Genomic DNA, 15,464 nt, shown 5'->3' with positions numbered 1-15,464 from the left:
AATCCAATCCTTCTTTGACAAGACAGTTCTTAGAATACTTGAAAGTAGCTATCATGTTCCCAGTTAGTCTTCTTTTCTCCAGGGTAAATATCTCTGATTTTGTCAATGCATCTTCATATGGTACATCTGGACACAAGGGCCCTCTATCATCCTGCTTACCCTTTCTGGGCACCCTCCAGTTTATCGATATAGTTCCTAAAAACGAACACAATATTCCAGATGTGAACGAGATGATGAAATGCAATAGCACTGACTCCTTCTTCCTTCTCAATATTAATGTCTCTCTTAATGCAACCAAGGTAAAGTTATCACCATTGCTTTATGATTCCCTTAGGTCAATAGGAGCTAAGATAATACAAAAGCATAGACTGAATTTCTGGGCCCCCAAGCAAGCATTTATCTAAAGACTCTCATTACCCCAGTAGACAAGCAGCAGCAGAGAACAACTTGGAATCTATTCACACCTTTGCCAGCTCACCTGCTTGGAACAGTACAAGGAATACTAGAGACTCCTCCTCCTATGTCACCCACATGTGGGTTTTTTAATTGAACATGTTTTTTTTTGTGGCAACTAGCACATACCAAAATACCACCCCCAACTTTAGGACCAAGTGTCTATTAAGGGAATAAATGTTCCTCACTAACAAGGCTCGATCAGAATTCACTAAACAAATGCTTTCTTAAAGCTGATGTTTATCTCATGGCCTGCCTTTCATCCATAAGACCACAGGACTCAAAAGTGGAAGGGGCCATAGAAGAAGTCATATACCCATGACCCTCATTTTGCAGATAAGAAAGCCAAGGCCCCAAAAAAGGGTCTGACCAAAAGAATGGTTTCTACCCATCCAGAGCCCTGCATAAAGGAAAGGGAGATAAAAAGACCCAACCTGGGGGCAGCTAGGGGGCACAGTGGATAAAGCATCAGTCCTGGATTCAGGAGGACCTGAGTTCAAATCCTTGACACTTACTAGCTGTGTGACCCTGGGCAAGTTAATTAACCCTCATTGCCCTGGGAAAAAAGACCCAACCTACCCACTTTAATAACAGTAATAATAGTACATGTGGTTTACAACACCCTTTCATCACAACAACCCAATGAGACAAGTAGAACAAGTGGCCAAACTGGATTTAGAGTCAAGAAGTCTTGAGTTCAAATCTTGCTTCAAATGCTTGTGAACTGATCCTGATGAGCCTTGGTTTCTTCATCTGTAAAATGAAGATTAAAAAATCACCTACGTCACAGGGTTGTTATAAGGATCAAATGAGATAATACAGAGAATTTTGTAAACCTTAAAATGCTACATAAGTGTGAAGTATCGTTATTGTTATTGTATCCATTTCTAGAAGTAAAGAGGTTTCCTTACTGACATCCTCCTCTTCACTCTCATCATGGAATGGAGGCCCAGGGTACTTAAAAGCTCTGCCAGAAGAATAAAAGCCCTGGTAAGTACATCTAAGCTGGAAGGACTTCAAGTACTGGCCCAGCAGTGGACTGTGTGTCTGCCATTTGAGGAGCAAACCTGGAAAAATCAAGGAGAAGCATGTCACAAGATTGGACACAAGTTGAAGAATGTTCTATCCAAAGGAACCCAAAGACAGTCTAATTATTGCCTATTAATTCATCCAGGAGTTGGCTGAAATCTTCATTGGTGGAAAAAATTCACAGATTCTTTAAGTAAAGATGAAGAAACTGAAGCTGAGAGTCTTACTGCCTTGACGTAGTACACAGGTTTCTAAAAGTTAGTACTGGAGATTCATACCAAGGTCATGGGATCACAGAATTTAGAGCTAAAAGATACCTTAGATAGCAACCAGTCTAATCCCTTTTATTTTCACATGAGGAAACTGAGGCACAAAGAGGCAGAAGTAACCTTTCCCAAGAGGGCTATAATTATCAGACACAATACATATTGGGATTAGATGACAGAATAGGGGTTTGGATCTTCCCATTCTAAATATGATGCCCCTTAACATGTTTGGGGAAGGATTAAGAGCGATCAAGCTTGTGAAAGCACTTTACAAATGGAAGGATATCAGCCAGGATGGTGGTGATAAAGATGGCGGGGGTGGGGGGTGTAGGGGGAGTCTTGGGAAGTCACCAAGACTATATACTTGGTTCTACCCTGTCATAGACCTAGATGGAGATATCAGAAAAAATACTGGGGCCAAATATAGAGACAGAAACAGAAAGAGACAGAAAAAGAGACAGAGAGAGACACTGAGAGAGACAGAGACAGAGACAGACAGATCCCCTAAGTTGGACAGGGGGATGCTTGACCCAGAAATAACATACAAGGAATACAAGTACCCCAAAAGGAAATATACATTGAAATGTCACAGGGTTTCGGTAGGGAGATTTGCCCAGTGTCACTCTATAAAGTCACTGGGTAGGCATTATTTTTAGGGGCTTTTGTATGTGTTGTTTGTTTTCATTGATTCTGAAATAAATTCTGATCCTTTTTGAGCTTCGTGAGCCATGGATTTACAAGGGAGTTGGTATGCAGGATGGGTGTTCCCATTCAGGAAATTCCCAGAGCTAGGTGGAGGTAATAAGGCAGAAAGTGAGAAATCCCCTCGGAGTGTACCTTGACCCTCCATGTCCCATGAGAGGCTCCTCAGGCTCTAGGATTACAGAATTTTCTACTGGAAAGATCTTAGAGATCATCTAATCTGACTCTCACATTTTACAATGAGAAAATTGAAACTCAGTTAAGTTCATTTACCCAACATCACATAGCTAGTTAGTGAAGGAGAGATAGGACTAGAATTGAGGTCTCTAGATACCCAGTTCCGTGTTCTTTCCATTACACCACCAGTCCAGTGTATTTTCCAAAGACTTTTACCAAGAATTTTTTTAGCAGAAGGTTCTGTCTTAGTATCTTAACCTCTCCACACATCATTGATTCTTGGAGTTTTAGAGTGTTGACATGGAAGAGAGAAAAGCAGACTTTTTTCCATTTTAAAGAGAGCATATTTCTCAGCTTTCCATAGGGAAAGGTTTGATGTAGCAGCAACAACATAACATTCAAGTGGAAATGTCTCCCTCCCTAAGGAGTGTGTATCATCACCCTGGGAGACCACACTTTTCCTAAGACATCAACACATCTAGGACCTGTTGATGTGGGAATTCCCCCTGGGAATACAAGTAGAATAAGCACATGGAATAGGAAATGGGGGAAAACAGTATCCCCTGAGAGGTGAGTCCATCTATAAGTATCCTTTGTTATTAAAAGAATGGAATCTGAGCATCTTCCTTTGCCCAGCTTCAGAAGATTTTTAAGGAATACATTTACTGTTTTCCATGGCTGCTTCTGGAAGTTAAAATGTGGAATCTCCTCAATTCAATTCGACAAGCATTCAAGTACTTACTATGTACTAGGAAGTTGTAACAATTGGAATGATGCCACCTGCTGGAGACTTACTGTAGGAAAGCTCCAACATGAGGAGAGGGCCTCTGAGGGCAGGACCATGCGTCTTTTCTTTGGCATCAGGAAGTGATGTTTGCTTTTGGGAGGAAGAAGGGGGAGCCTGGCGCCCTGGCTCACTCTCTTTCCTGTGAACTCTGGCGGAGAAGGGAGCTAGGAATGCTCTCTCCCTTTAATAGATAGGAATCCAGGCCTTTCTCTCTCTCTTTACCAAATTCTTATTCTACTTAATAAATGCTTAAAAGTCTAAACTCTTGCTAAAGCTTATAATTTATTGGTGACCACTCATTAGATATTTTAGACAGTATAGCTAGAATTTTAGACCCTTGCAAAGTATGCTAAGCATTAGGAATTTAGTTGTTTTTCAGTCGTGTCTGACTCTTTGTGACCCCATTTAGAGTCTTCTCAAGAGAAATACTGGAGTGGTCTTCCATTTCCTTCTCCAGCTTATTTTACAGATGATGAACTGAAGTAAACAGGGTATATTGACTTGCCCAGGGTCACATAGCTAATGTGTCTGAGGCTAGATTTGAGCTCAAGTATTCCTGACTCCAGGCCCAGGGCTCTATGTACTATGTCACTTAGCTGCCCCAAACATGAGGAATACTAGATAAAAAAGAAATCTTCCCTTCCCACAGGGAGCTTATAGTCTACTGGGGAGGTGTGGAAAACCAACATGGATGCAGATACAAAATAAGTAAGTAAAAGTTAATTTTGAGGTAGGGAAACACTAAAAACTGGGGGGATTAGAAAAGACCTCTGTAGGAGTTGGCTCCATATTAAGGTCAAACTCTAGGTCTCCTGGGTTATTTGAAATCACAACCTGAAGAAATAGAAAAGCAATGAGTTGTGTGCATTTTCCTATTTTTGGCAAAAATCCTTATTTTACACTCAAGGCTAATTTATTCCAAATTTTGAGCCTGTGGTCAATTTTCAGAACTGGTGTTTATAATCATTATCTTCATTACTTTTACAATTATGTAGCAAGTACCCTTTGTGCTCTCTCTTAGAGTTAGGCTGCCATATCTCCCTCTCAGGGTTCCAGGGACACCCCTAAGGGATTGTGGGTATCTCTTCTCTACTGATTTATTTAAGCCACCATTCCAGGTATGTCTTCCCCACTGTTAACCACCAGTGATGAGCACACCAGTTCCATTTAACCAATTAAATATCAATTAGTTTTGGGGCAGCTGGGTGGTGCAGTGGATAAAGCACTAGCCCTGGAATCAGGAGAACCTGAGTTCAAATCCAGCCTCAGACACATGACACTAGCTCTGTGACCCTGGGCAAGTCACTTCACCCTCATTGCCCCACCCCCCAAAAAATCATTTAGTTTTATAAAGGGATATTTTTTTAGAAGCTATAGCAGGAAGCATTTATCCCCAACACTTCAGAGTCACACTCTCCCTTATACCACCTTGGCCTCTGGGGAGAGTTGCCCCAGACTTAATGCAGTTTCTACATAGTATTGATCCCATCAAGTTCACATCCAAATGTCACAGTCCAGATGCTGTTCCAGGTCCTAAAAGTCACCCCTCGACATATACGTGTCAAGCTGGCTGAAAATCCCTGCATAGACTCAACTCCCAAATTCTTTGGCCTCCCCTAGCACTGACTTTGGGAGGTTCACTCTCCTGACCTTTCAAAATTCACAATTTTCTAGCCTCCAATCTCTTTTACCTAAAATGAAAGAACAATTTTTAAGACTCTATATTCATTAGAACCACATGTTGGCTTTAACTAGGGAAAGAGACACAGACTTCATTCACAGAGAAAATGCATTTACTAGGACTGTGCTCTAAGATTAAAGCCAGTCAGTAATCAGAGAGATGGATGGCTGGGGCAAGTGAGATGTCACCATAATTACCTTGGCTGGTTTTAAAAGAAACCATGCCTCCAAAAGGGAGGAGATTGCAGGAGGGGCCGGAGAAAGACAATAAGCCCCAAGGGAACTCTGCCCCTACAAAGTTATGGGGGAAGTATAATGAAGGACAGTTTTGCCTTTCTGATCGACAGCCCACCCAGTACTGCATACATAGTGCTTAGCAGAATAATTGAATTGAACCTATATATCAGGTCTTGACTCCCAAACCAATGAGGTACATCCAGTGCTAGAATCATAGAATTTCAGAGCTAGAAAGACCTCAGTAGCCAGCTAGCAGTACAACACATAACACCACCATCCCCCAGCCCCCAAGGATCTCCCTGCTGTGACACACTTAATGACCTCCAGCAGATAGAAAGCCATTATCACTTGAAGCTGTCCATTCCACTTTTGGAAAACTCTAATTGTTCTAAGATGGCTTCTGAGGTCCCTTTGAGCCCTAAATCTATGACAATTACTTTACCTATCTGGGCCTTGATTTCCTCATCTATAAAATGAGGAGGTTGCCCTAAATGACCATCCAGCCCTTGGCTCTGACTTCCCTGAAGTCAACTGATTTAGGCTTAACAACGTCACAAAAACAAGTAACTTCAAAAGCCTTAAAAATCCCGATCAAAGCAATGATCATGCACAGGACCTATGATGGAAGTGTAACGATTGGAATGACGCCACCTGCTGGAGACTTACTGTAGAAAAGCTCCGTGATGAAGTGAAGGTCTTTGAGGGCAGGACCAGGAGTCTTTTCTTTGGCGTCAGGAAGTGACGTCTGCTTGTGGGAGGAAGAAGGGAGGAACCTGGAGCTCTGACTGGGGCTTTTTCCTGAGGATGCTGGTGGAGAGGGGAGCTAGAAATGTGCTCTCCCTTTAATAGATAGGAATCTAGGCCTTTCTCTCTCTCTTTACCAAATTCTTATTCTCCTTAATAAATGCTTAAAAGCCTAACTCTTGCTGAAGCTTATAATTGATTGGCGACCACTCATTGGATATTTTAGACAAACTAGCTAGAATTTAGCCTTAACAGAAGAGATTGCCCAACTCTTGACTGAGAGGTGATGGACTAATATGCAAAATGAGACACACATTTTTTGAACATCGACAATGTGGGAATTTGTTTTCCTTGATTATGCTTATTTGTTACAAAGATTTGTTGTTTTTTTTTCTTTCCCAGTAGGGAGGGGGAGAAAATAAATACTTGTTAACTGAAAAAAAAATAATTTCTTAAAAAAAAAAGATCGAGCCTGGGCGGGAAATCTAAACAATGACCAAAATTCTCCCGTCATTTTAATTATTGAAATCTGGAGACTATTAGCTGGAGTGAGGGAATTGCTCTTAATTGTTGCCACCCAGTGGGGGTGGGTGGGGGGAATGGAGCCAGAGACAAAGACAAGCCTAATCTTGGTGACTCACTCAGGCCCTGGTCCATCTGCATGTTCAGGGCTGATTACCACGCTTTGTGCCTGCTGACATAATTATGGCCCACTGAGCCAAATCTCAAGAAAGAAACCAGAAATCTTGGGGGGGAAGCATGGAGGGTATCCCTAGAAAAGCCACTTGCAACATATGCCCTTCACTCAGGGAATGCTTAGTCCCTTAAAGCAAACTTGGCACAAGAAGACAGAGGAAACCAGGCCCTGTGGAACAGGGGCTGGGTTTGGAGTCGGGGAATCCTGGGTTCAAACCTGACCTAGTGCACTTATTAGCTATATTTCCATGGGCAAGGCATTTAACCTCTGGGCATAGTTCCCTTTATCTGCTAACTCATACATGGTTTATTATTTATCCATTCAACAAATATTAAATGCCTACTGTGTGCCCTACAATTGTATCTCCCCTAAATAGAGTCGCCTCTGCCCTCATAAAGCTTACATCCTACTGGGAGAGGGAGGAATACAGCATTTACACTAACAAGTACCTGTAAAATATATGCGTAATAATTTGCTGGAGGGCACCAGGCACTGAGGAATCACAGTAGAAGTCCTGTAGGGAGTGGCACTCAGCCATATCCTAAAGGGAGAGAGGAACTCAATCAGGTAGAGGTGAAGAGGGAGAGCTTTCTTAGAATGGGGAACAGCCTGGACAAAAGCTCAGAGATGGGAAATGACTAGTAAATGGGCAGCTAGTGGGTGGGAGGAGCCTCCTCAGCAGACGTGCCCCACCCCGACAATAGATCACTTCACAAACCCCATGTATACCTGAATGCATGGATATGGTCACATATATAGCTAAGTCACATAGGAAAGAAATTTACATTTGATGTAAAAAGAAGGCTTTCTATGTCCTTAGGAACTGACAGGGAATTGGTACTTGTGAAGTCAGTACAAAAAAGTGGCTAAGCAAGCAAGCCAGCCAACAACAACAAAAAAAGCATTTGAGGGGCAGCTAGGTGGCGCAGTGGATAAAGCACCGGCCCTGGATTCAGGAGGGCCCGAGTTCAAAGCTGGCCTCACTTAACCCCTAATTGCCTCTCAAAAAAAAAAATGCACTCGTACACTCACACTACGTGGCAATATAGTCAGAGATTACCCTACCCCCATGCAAGAAACTCATCTAGTTGTTGGGGAGGTGCTCAAAATTGAGGTTCAAATAAGGAAACTATATACCCTAAAATGGGGAAACTGTGCCAGTCATGGGAGGGAACATTTCTAATCAGCCCCAGATGTGATGAATTTCTTGGGGTGACCTATCAATACCAGGCTTGGGTAAAGGGAGGCTCTTCAATTAGGACCAGAAATTGGATTTTTTTTTTTTTTTTGCGGGGCAATGAGGGCTAAGTGACTTGCCCAGGGTCATGCAGCTAGGAAATGTAAGTATCTGAGGTTGGATTTGAACTCAGGTCCTTCTGAATCCAGGCTGAGTGCTTTATCTACTGCACCTAGCTGCCCCAGGACCAGAAATTGGGAGGTTTCAGGTGACTATCTGAGGTGGCAGTCTCCCACCCTCCAAGGAAATGACATTCTTTCAGGGAGACAATATATCTAGAGAGAGAGAAAAAGGGAGAGAGAGAGAGAAAGGGAGAGAGAGACATACAGATAGATACAGATAGATTAGATACATATATAGGTATAGATATATAGATATGTGTGTATATATGTATACATACACAATATATGTGTGTATGTATATATAGGTTTATGTGTAAGTGTATGTATGTGGTATGTGTGTGTGCATGTGTATGTATGTATATGCAAAATAAATACCCAGTAATTTGTGAGGCAGCACTAGCAGATGATGAGAACAGGAAAGCCTTCATATTTATAGGGGCATCTAAGTCAAGTCTTGAAAAAAATGAGGGCTTCAAGATCATAGTGATTTGATGTAATAGAATACCACAAAACAAACAATTTATAAGAAATATAAAGAATTCTGGAAAGGCCTTTAGAGAATAATGCAAAGCAAAATAAAGGAGAACCAGGCCAGAGTACATACTAATTCTGACTATATAAAGAGGGAAAATGGAAAGGAATGGGAAAAAATCTTAGCGAAGATTTGAGGGGATGACAGAAAAGTTGCTATGGACAGTTTATGCACTGAATTTCATTTATTCTAAGGTAAATTAGTTTCAAGTCAAAATTGGTTGTGTTGATTGTGTTGTTCAATTGTTTCAGGCACATCTGACTCTTTGTGACTTCACTTGGGGTTTTCTAGGCAGATATACTGGAGTGGTTTGCCATTTCCTTCTCCAGCTTATTAGTTTATAGATAAGCAAACAGGGTGAAGTGACTTACCCAGGGTCATACAACTAGTAAGTGTCTGAGGTCAGATTTGAACTCATGAAGATGAATCTTCCTGATTCCAAACCCAAGGCTCTATCTAACTGCAGCACCACCTAGCTGCCCCTATGTTGATACTTAATACTTTTATAATAAATACAAGCTTACAAGAAAAACTATAAGCAGAGGAGTAAATGGACAAATAAATACTCAAAAGAGACAGAAGGAAATAAGTGGCTCTAGTTATTTATGCATTTACATCTTTTTTAATATGAACATCTTTATCTTACATTTTTTTTCTTTGGAGATTGTGCAAAAGGGAAAAATACTTCTAAAAAATAAACACACCTACTACAATAAAAGGAGAGTACCGCATTTGGATTCAGAGGACCTGTGTTTGAATTCTGACTCTATGTATGACCTTAAGCAGGTCATTTGAATATTTTGGGCCTCAGTTTGCTCATCTGTCAAATGAGGGGGTTAGACCAGATCACTTCTAAAGTCCCCTCCAGTTCTTGATCTATGATCCAAAGTCAGTAGCAACTGACCTTGACTAGACCTTCCCACTGTTACAAGTAACTGGGAGGGGGGGGGGAGTCTGCTAGAGCTAATGTTATCACCACCATTTTAGAAATGAGTAAATTGACACTCAAGAGAGATACAGTGATTTATCCACAGTCAAAAAGCTAATTGGTGGGGGCAGCTAGGTAGCGCAGTGGATAGAGCACCGGCCCTGGAGTCAGGAGTACCTGAGTTCAAATCCAGCCTCAGACACTTAACACTTACTAGCTGTGTGACCCTGGGCAAGTCAACCCCAATTGCCTCACTAAAAAAAAAAAAAAAAAAAAAAAAAAAAGGTAATTGAGTGCACTAGAAGTAGGTGGAACTGGACCTCTGACAGGTATCTACTAACTGCTTCCACACTGGCCTGTGCACCAGAGAGACAGGACTTTGGGTTTCCCAGTCCTGCTTTCATTTGCTTTACACTGCAGGGAGGGGAGGAAGAAGAGGAGTGGGGGAAGGGTGGTATATCCCTTTTGTTTTTCAATATCAGCATTAATTAGACCAAGTGGAAGGACCCATCGCTTTAACCCCTTGGGACTGTTGCCATGGGGAGGTGCTTTTTATAGACATCAATCTGACAAAGACAAGCTAATTACTTGGATCAAGCTGGAGTCTGCTTTGTCTGATGTTAGGTCTCTCTTGTCAGTCCCCACTAGGACAAGGGCAGGACCCAGCTTTAAAGGCAGAGGTAGATTGGCCCGAAGTCCATTGAGAGCTGTAGGAAGGAGGGGAGAGATGACTCAGACATTGGAAATGCTTCTGGGGTTTACCAGTGAAATCTCCTAATGTTCTAGTAACTGTCCCAGCAGCACGCTCCAGGGTTTGCACACCTAACCAGCTGCACTGTCTCAAGGGGACAGCACTGCCTATGGACTGGACTTCCAGTGTCAACTCTGCCACTTACTGCCATGTGACCTTAGAGAAGTCACTTCACTCATCTGGGCCTCAGTTTCCTTATCTGTACAATGAAGGGCTTGGACTAGAGTGCTGGCCGCACGTAGCCCACAAAATTCCTGAATGTGGCAAGAAACAGACTGAAATGTAATTAAGAAATGTGGGGGCAGCTAGGTGGCGCAGTGGATAAAGCACCGGCCCTGGATTCAGGAGTACCTGAGTTCAAATCCGGCCTCAGACACTTGACACTTACTAGCTGTGTGACCCTGGGCAAGTCACTTAACCCCCATTGCCCTGGGAAAAAAATTAAAATAATGGTAATTTGTGGTTTTCTAAGTAAATATGCTTCCTTCTGAGATTTGTTTTTAGTTGAGTTCAGCGTCACTGGACTGGATGATCTCTAGGTTAGGTTATTCCTCTGGTGTTTGAATTCCTAGTGGTTAGTGCCTAGAACATCCATAAAGATGGTGGTGAGGAACAGAGGGGTAGAGAGAGATGTCTCCTCACTTTTGAAATTCCCCTCAAGACCCGGAAGGGCATCCAAGTAAGGAGTAAAACTTCTGAAAGTGTAAAACAGAGAGAATCCCTCCTTCTTACCTCATATTCTGGCTTTGAACCATCCCTACCACCAATGCTGTAACTAGGGTGGAGTGACTAAGGCTTTGACCCCGGCTGCTGAAATTTAGAGGGCACTGGCAGAACTAGTACTCCATCAGGCAATGGCAAGTGAGAGTAACATCTATTTAACAAGAAAAATTAGTTGAGAGTGGAAGTTCCCAGACAGCAAACTCCTCCATCGGGCCCTGCTCTGATCTTACCTCCCAGAGGCATACTTAGTGGTAGCATCCCAGGGGAGCAACTAGGTGGCACAGTGGACAGAGCACCAGGCCTGGGGTCAGAAAACCTGAGTTAAAATGTGACCAAAGACATTTACTAACTGTATAACCCTGGGCAAGTCTGCCTGCCTCAATTCTGTCATCTGCAAAATGGAGACCTAATAGCATTTACTTTCCAGGGCTGTGATGAGGACAAAATAATATTTTTGAAATATTAAAAACTTTAAATGTTTATATTAAAAAAGGTTGCTTTGCAACCTTCAAGAGCTCTGTAAGTGCTAGCTAGTGAGTGTCCCAGTGAAGTCTGAGATCTCTCCCACCCCCATAGGCAGGCAGGCTTTCTGGGGCACCAGAATGGACAGACATTACTGCGCCATCACTTCCCTGGCTAACCAGAAGCAAGGGCAAGACAGGAAGGTTAAGAAGGGAGACACTCAGTCTGAGCATAGCTGCCAAGTCATCTCCCAGAGTCCCTTTATTCCTAGCTGGCCAAACACACAGCCTGGCCCGGTGTCCCCCACATGTGCCTGTGGTGTTACCTAGATACTAAATTCCTCATACTTTGGGTTTTTTTCCAAGCTGCCAAGGAAGCATCCCCGCGCCCTGGTAATTGGTTCCTGAGGCCAGTTTTCACAGGTGGTGGCATTGAGGCAACCGGTTCAAAGTCTCACATCTGAGGCTCATCAGATGCAATGAGTCCTTCCATTAATAAAACTTGGCATTCCATGGTCCCTTTCCAAGTTCACAGGATTTAGAGACACTTTATGGATGGGAGTTCATTAGGATCCTTAGCATTTGCCCAGCCCAAGAACTCTTAAAGTCCATAAGTGTGTTCTTTTGAAAAAATATTTTGATATTGCACATGTATAACCTATATCTGATTGCTCTTGTTCAGTCATTTTTCAGTCATGTCTGACCTTTCTTGACCCCATACAGGGTTTTCTTGGCAAAGGTACCATAGTGGTTTGCTATTTCCTTCTCCAGCCCATTTCATAGATAAGAAAGCTGAGGCAAGCAGGGTGAAGTGACTTGCCCAGGGTCACACAGCTAGTGTCTGAGGCCAGATTTGAACTTACAAAGATGAATTTTCCTGACTCTAAACCTGACACTCCATTCACCAAAGCCTTCACCAGACTGCCAAAGAATTCCTTAACACAAAATAGGTTAAGCAGCCTTGGTCTATCCCAACCCTCCTATTTTATAAATGAGAAAACCAAAGCCGGGTGGCATGAAATGAATTCAGAATCATAGATTAATTCATGCCAGTGCTGAGACTAGAACCCGCATGACCCAAGTCCTGGTTTAGAGCTGTTCAGTGGTGAGAGGGTTGGGTTGGAGTTAAGGTCACAAAGCCCTAATTTCAAATCCTGCCCCAGACACTTTGTGACCCTGGACAGGTAACCTAACCTCTCTGAAACTCAGTTTTTCATCTGTAAATGGGGATACCAATAGCAATTACCTCATAGGGTTGTCTGAAGAGCAAAATGAGATAATGCATGTCAAAGGACTTTCCAAACTTTAAATCACCGTATTGAAGAGAGTAACAATAAACAGGGCTCTGCAGTCCTATCTAGATAACTCTCCTGTTGCCTAATTCTTGACTACATCCCTCAGCAAATCCCTAAAGTGGCTACAAGCCTTCCTCTGGCTTCTGTTAATATCCAGAGATCACCATGGGAGCACTTGCACTGTCCATCTATTGACTCTCACTGTCTCATTTTTCCAGACATGCCTGTCCTTTATACTACTTCTCCTGTGATTAAATACTCCAGCCTACTTACACCCACCATTGGCCTTTGGGTCCTCAACAATTTGGATTCTTCTGAAATTGTGGTTTCCCAGTTAGCCATATGGTGTCTCTGAGATAGATTTTGTATTAAAGAGATGTGCTTTTGCCTAGACGAGCTGGCTGGGGAACATGGACAAGGAAATGAAGGTTTATACAGAACCCAGTAGGGCCAGCTAGGCAGCTCCCTTGCTAGAGATCTGGGCCTGGAATTAGGAGCACTTGAGTTCAAATCTATCCTCAAAAACATTAACTGAGTGACCTGGGTAAGTCTTTTGGGGTTGTTTTTTGTTTGTTTTTTGCAGGGCAATGAGGGTTAAGTGACTTGCCCAGGGTCACACGGCTAGTAAGAGTCAAGTGTCTGAGGCTGGATTTGAACTCAGGTCCTCCTGAATCCAGGGCCGGTGCTTTGCCCACTGAGCCACCTAGCTGCCCCAGACTTGGGCAAGTCTTAATCTCAGTCAACCTCTGAAAGAAACATCAGTTGGAACTGATCATAACAGGTTTCCTCTCTGTAGTGGGAAGGGAAATATCTCTTTTCCTTTTACCAATCTTTAACGGGAAAGGAAAAGTCCCCTTCTCTTCAAGCTCATTTTTGTCCATGTCTGACATATAGCTCAGGACAGAAGTTGGTGGAGAAAGGGCTCCTGCCCCATTCACATGCTACTTCTTGACACCCAAAAGGTTTAGAGTTACAAGGCTCCTGAAAGGAATTAGCATCTCATCCAAAATGCAGTTCTCTCCAACAGTCACATCTCAGAATAGATGGTGATGAGTGAATCATTGGGAAGTCAGACACCTCGCATTTCTTATGCGTGGCCCTGATGAATGACAAGCCCTCAAGATACCAAAGGCAGATTATAACAATTCAAAGCCTTTTTTGTAACAAAGAAGCAGGCAGTGCTCCATCTGATCTGTGCCTAGCCAACATTGCTGGCCCAGGGAAGATGAAGATGACTCTGTGATGATGAGCACTGAGGAAGAGCCATCAGGCAGGGCCTAGCACTCTAAAAAATCAACTCTCTTACATCCAGAAAAGTATGCAGCCTGTCATTCCATCATGAAAGTTCAGCTCAATCACCCTCTCCTTTGTGGCGCCTTCCCTGGTACCTCTTCCCTAGTTGCTAGTTTTCTCAGCAAAGATACTGGAGTGGTTTGCCATTTCCTTCTCCAGCAAATTTTATAGGCAAGGAAACTGAGGCAAACAGCGTTAAGTGACTTACCCAAGGTCACACAACTAGGAAATGTCTGAGGCTAGATTTGAACTCAAAGAGATGAGTCTTCTTGACTCAAGGACCTGTGCTCTGCACACTGTGGCGACACCTAGTGACCCCTTCTAAAATTACTTGTACTTATTCGTCTATATTTTGAAAATACTTACATGTACATGTTGATGCCCAACAGAAAAGAGACTTCCTGAGAGCATAGATGTTTATTTTTGTCTTTCTCCCCCTGTACCTAGCCCCACAGTGCCTGGCACGTAGTAAGTGATTTATAGATGTTTGTTGATTGAATAATTGATAAATCATTATAGCTCCCTATCCTGTATGTTCAAATTCAAAATTTCCAAAACAGAGTTTATTCTATTTCCCCCCAAACCCATCCCGTCTCCAAACTTGGAAAACATTGGAACATGGGAGAGATATCGTGAGACTGAAGAAGGACGCGTGTTAAGTGTTCCCTAGCCCTCCTTGGCTGACTTCCTTACGGAATTTTAGTCCAGGGGATCCTCTGAACCTTGACTCTGCTTTCTTCGTGTGTGAGGAGCATGTGAGATTAAGTCCAGTTTGACTCAACTTTCTCTACCATAAACACTAGGAGCAAGTAGGGGCTTCCCCCAGGGTTCCCATCATTTCTACCCAAGCAACCAGTTCCTCCCTGCTAGGGAAAACCAAATCCAGCAGAGAATTTCCCCTTGTTGGTTTCTGCACATTTTGAAATATGAAATTATCATTAAGATAAGTCACAAAGTTATTAACTACTCTGCTTTTAACAGGCCCGAAGCTTGAGCAGCCATCTGGATGTGGAAGGTTCCCATCATAAATGTACCAGGTGTCACGGTCGGCTTTCTGAACTCCTCATCTGTTTCTTCTTTCTGTCCATTGACAGTCAGCCAACTGAAAACCCGGCCTGGCAAGAATGGGACACTGGGGGGGCAGCTAGGTGGAACAGTGGATAGAGCACCAGCCCTGGAGTCAGGAAGACCTGAGTTCAAATCAGGCCTTAAACACTTGACATGCACTAACTGTGTGATCCTGAGCAAGTCACTTAACCCCAATTGCCTCACCCCGCCCCCCCCCAAAAAAAAAGAATGGGACACTGGCCAAGCACCTGAGGGAGGAAAATTCTAGTGGGACAGGAAAGC

Source organism: Dromiciops gliroides, chromosome 1 (genome assembly GCF_019393635.1).
Source record: "Dromiciops gliroides isolate mDroGli1 chromosome 1, mDroGli1.pri, whole genome shotgun sequence".
Classification (NCBI taxonomy): domain Eukaryota; kingdom Metazoa; phylum Chordata; class Mammalia; order Microbiotheria; family Microbiotheriidae; genus Dromiciops; species Dromiciops gliroides.
Note: the sequence above shows the minus strand (reverse complement) of the source record.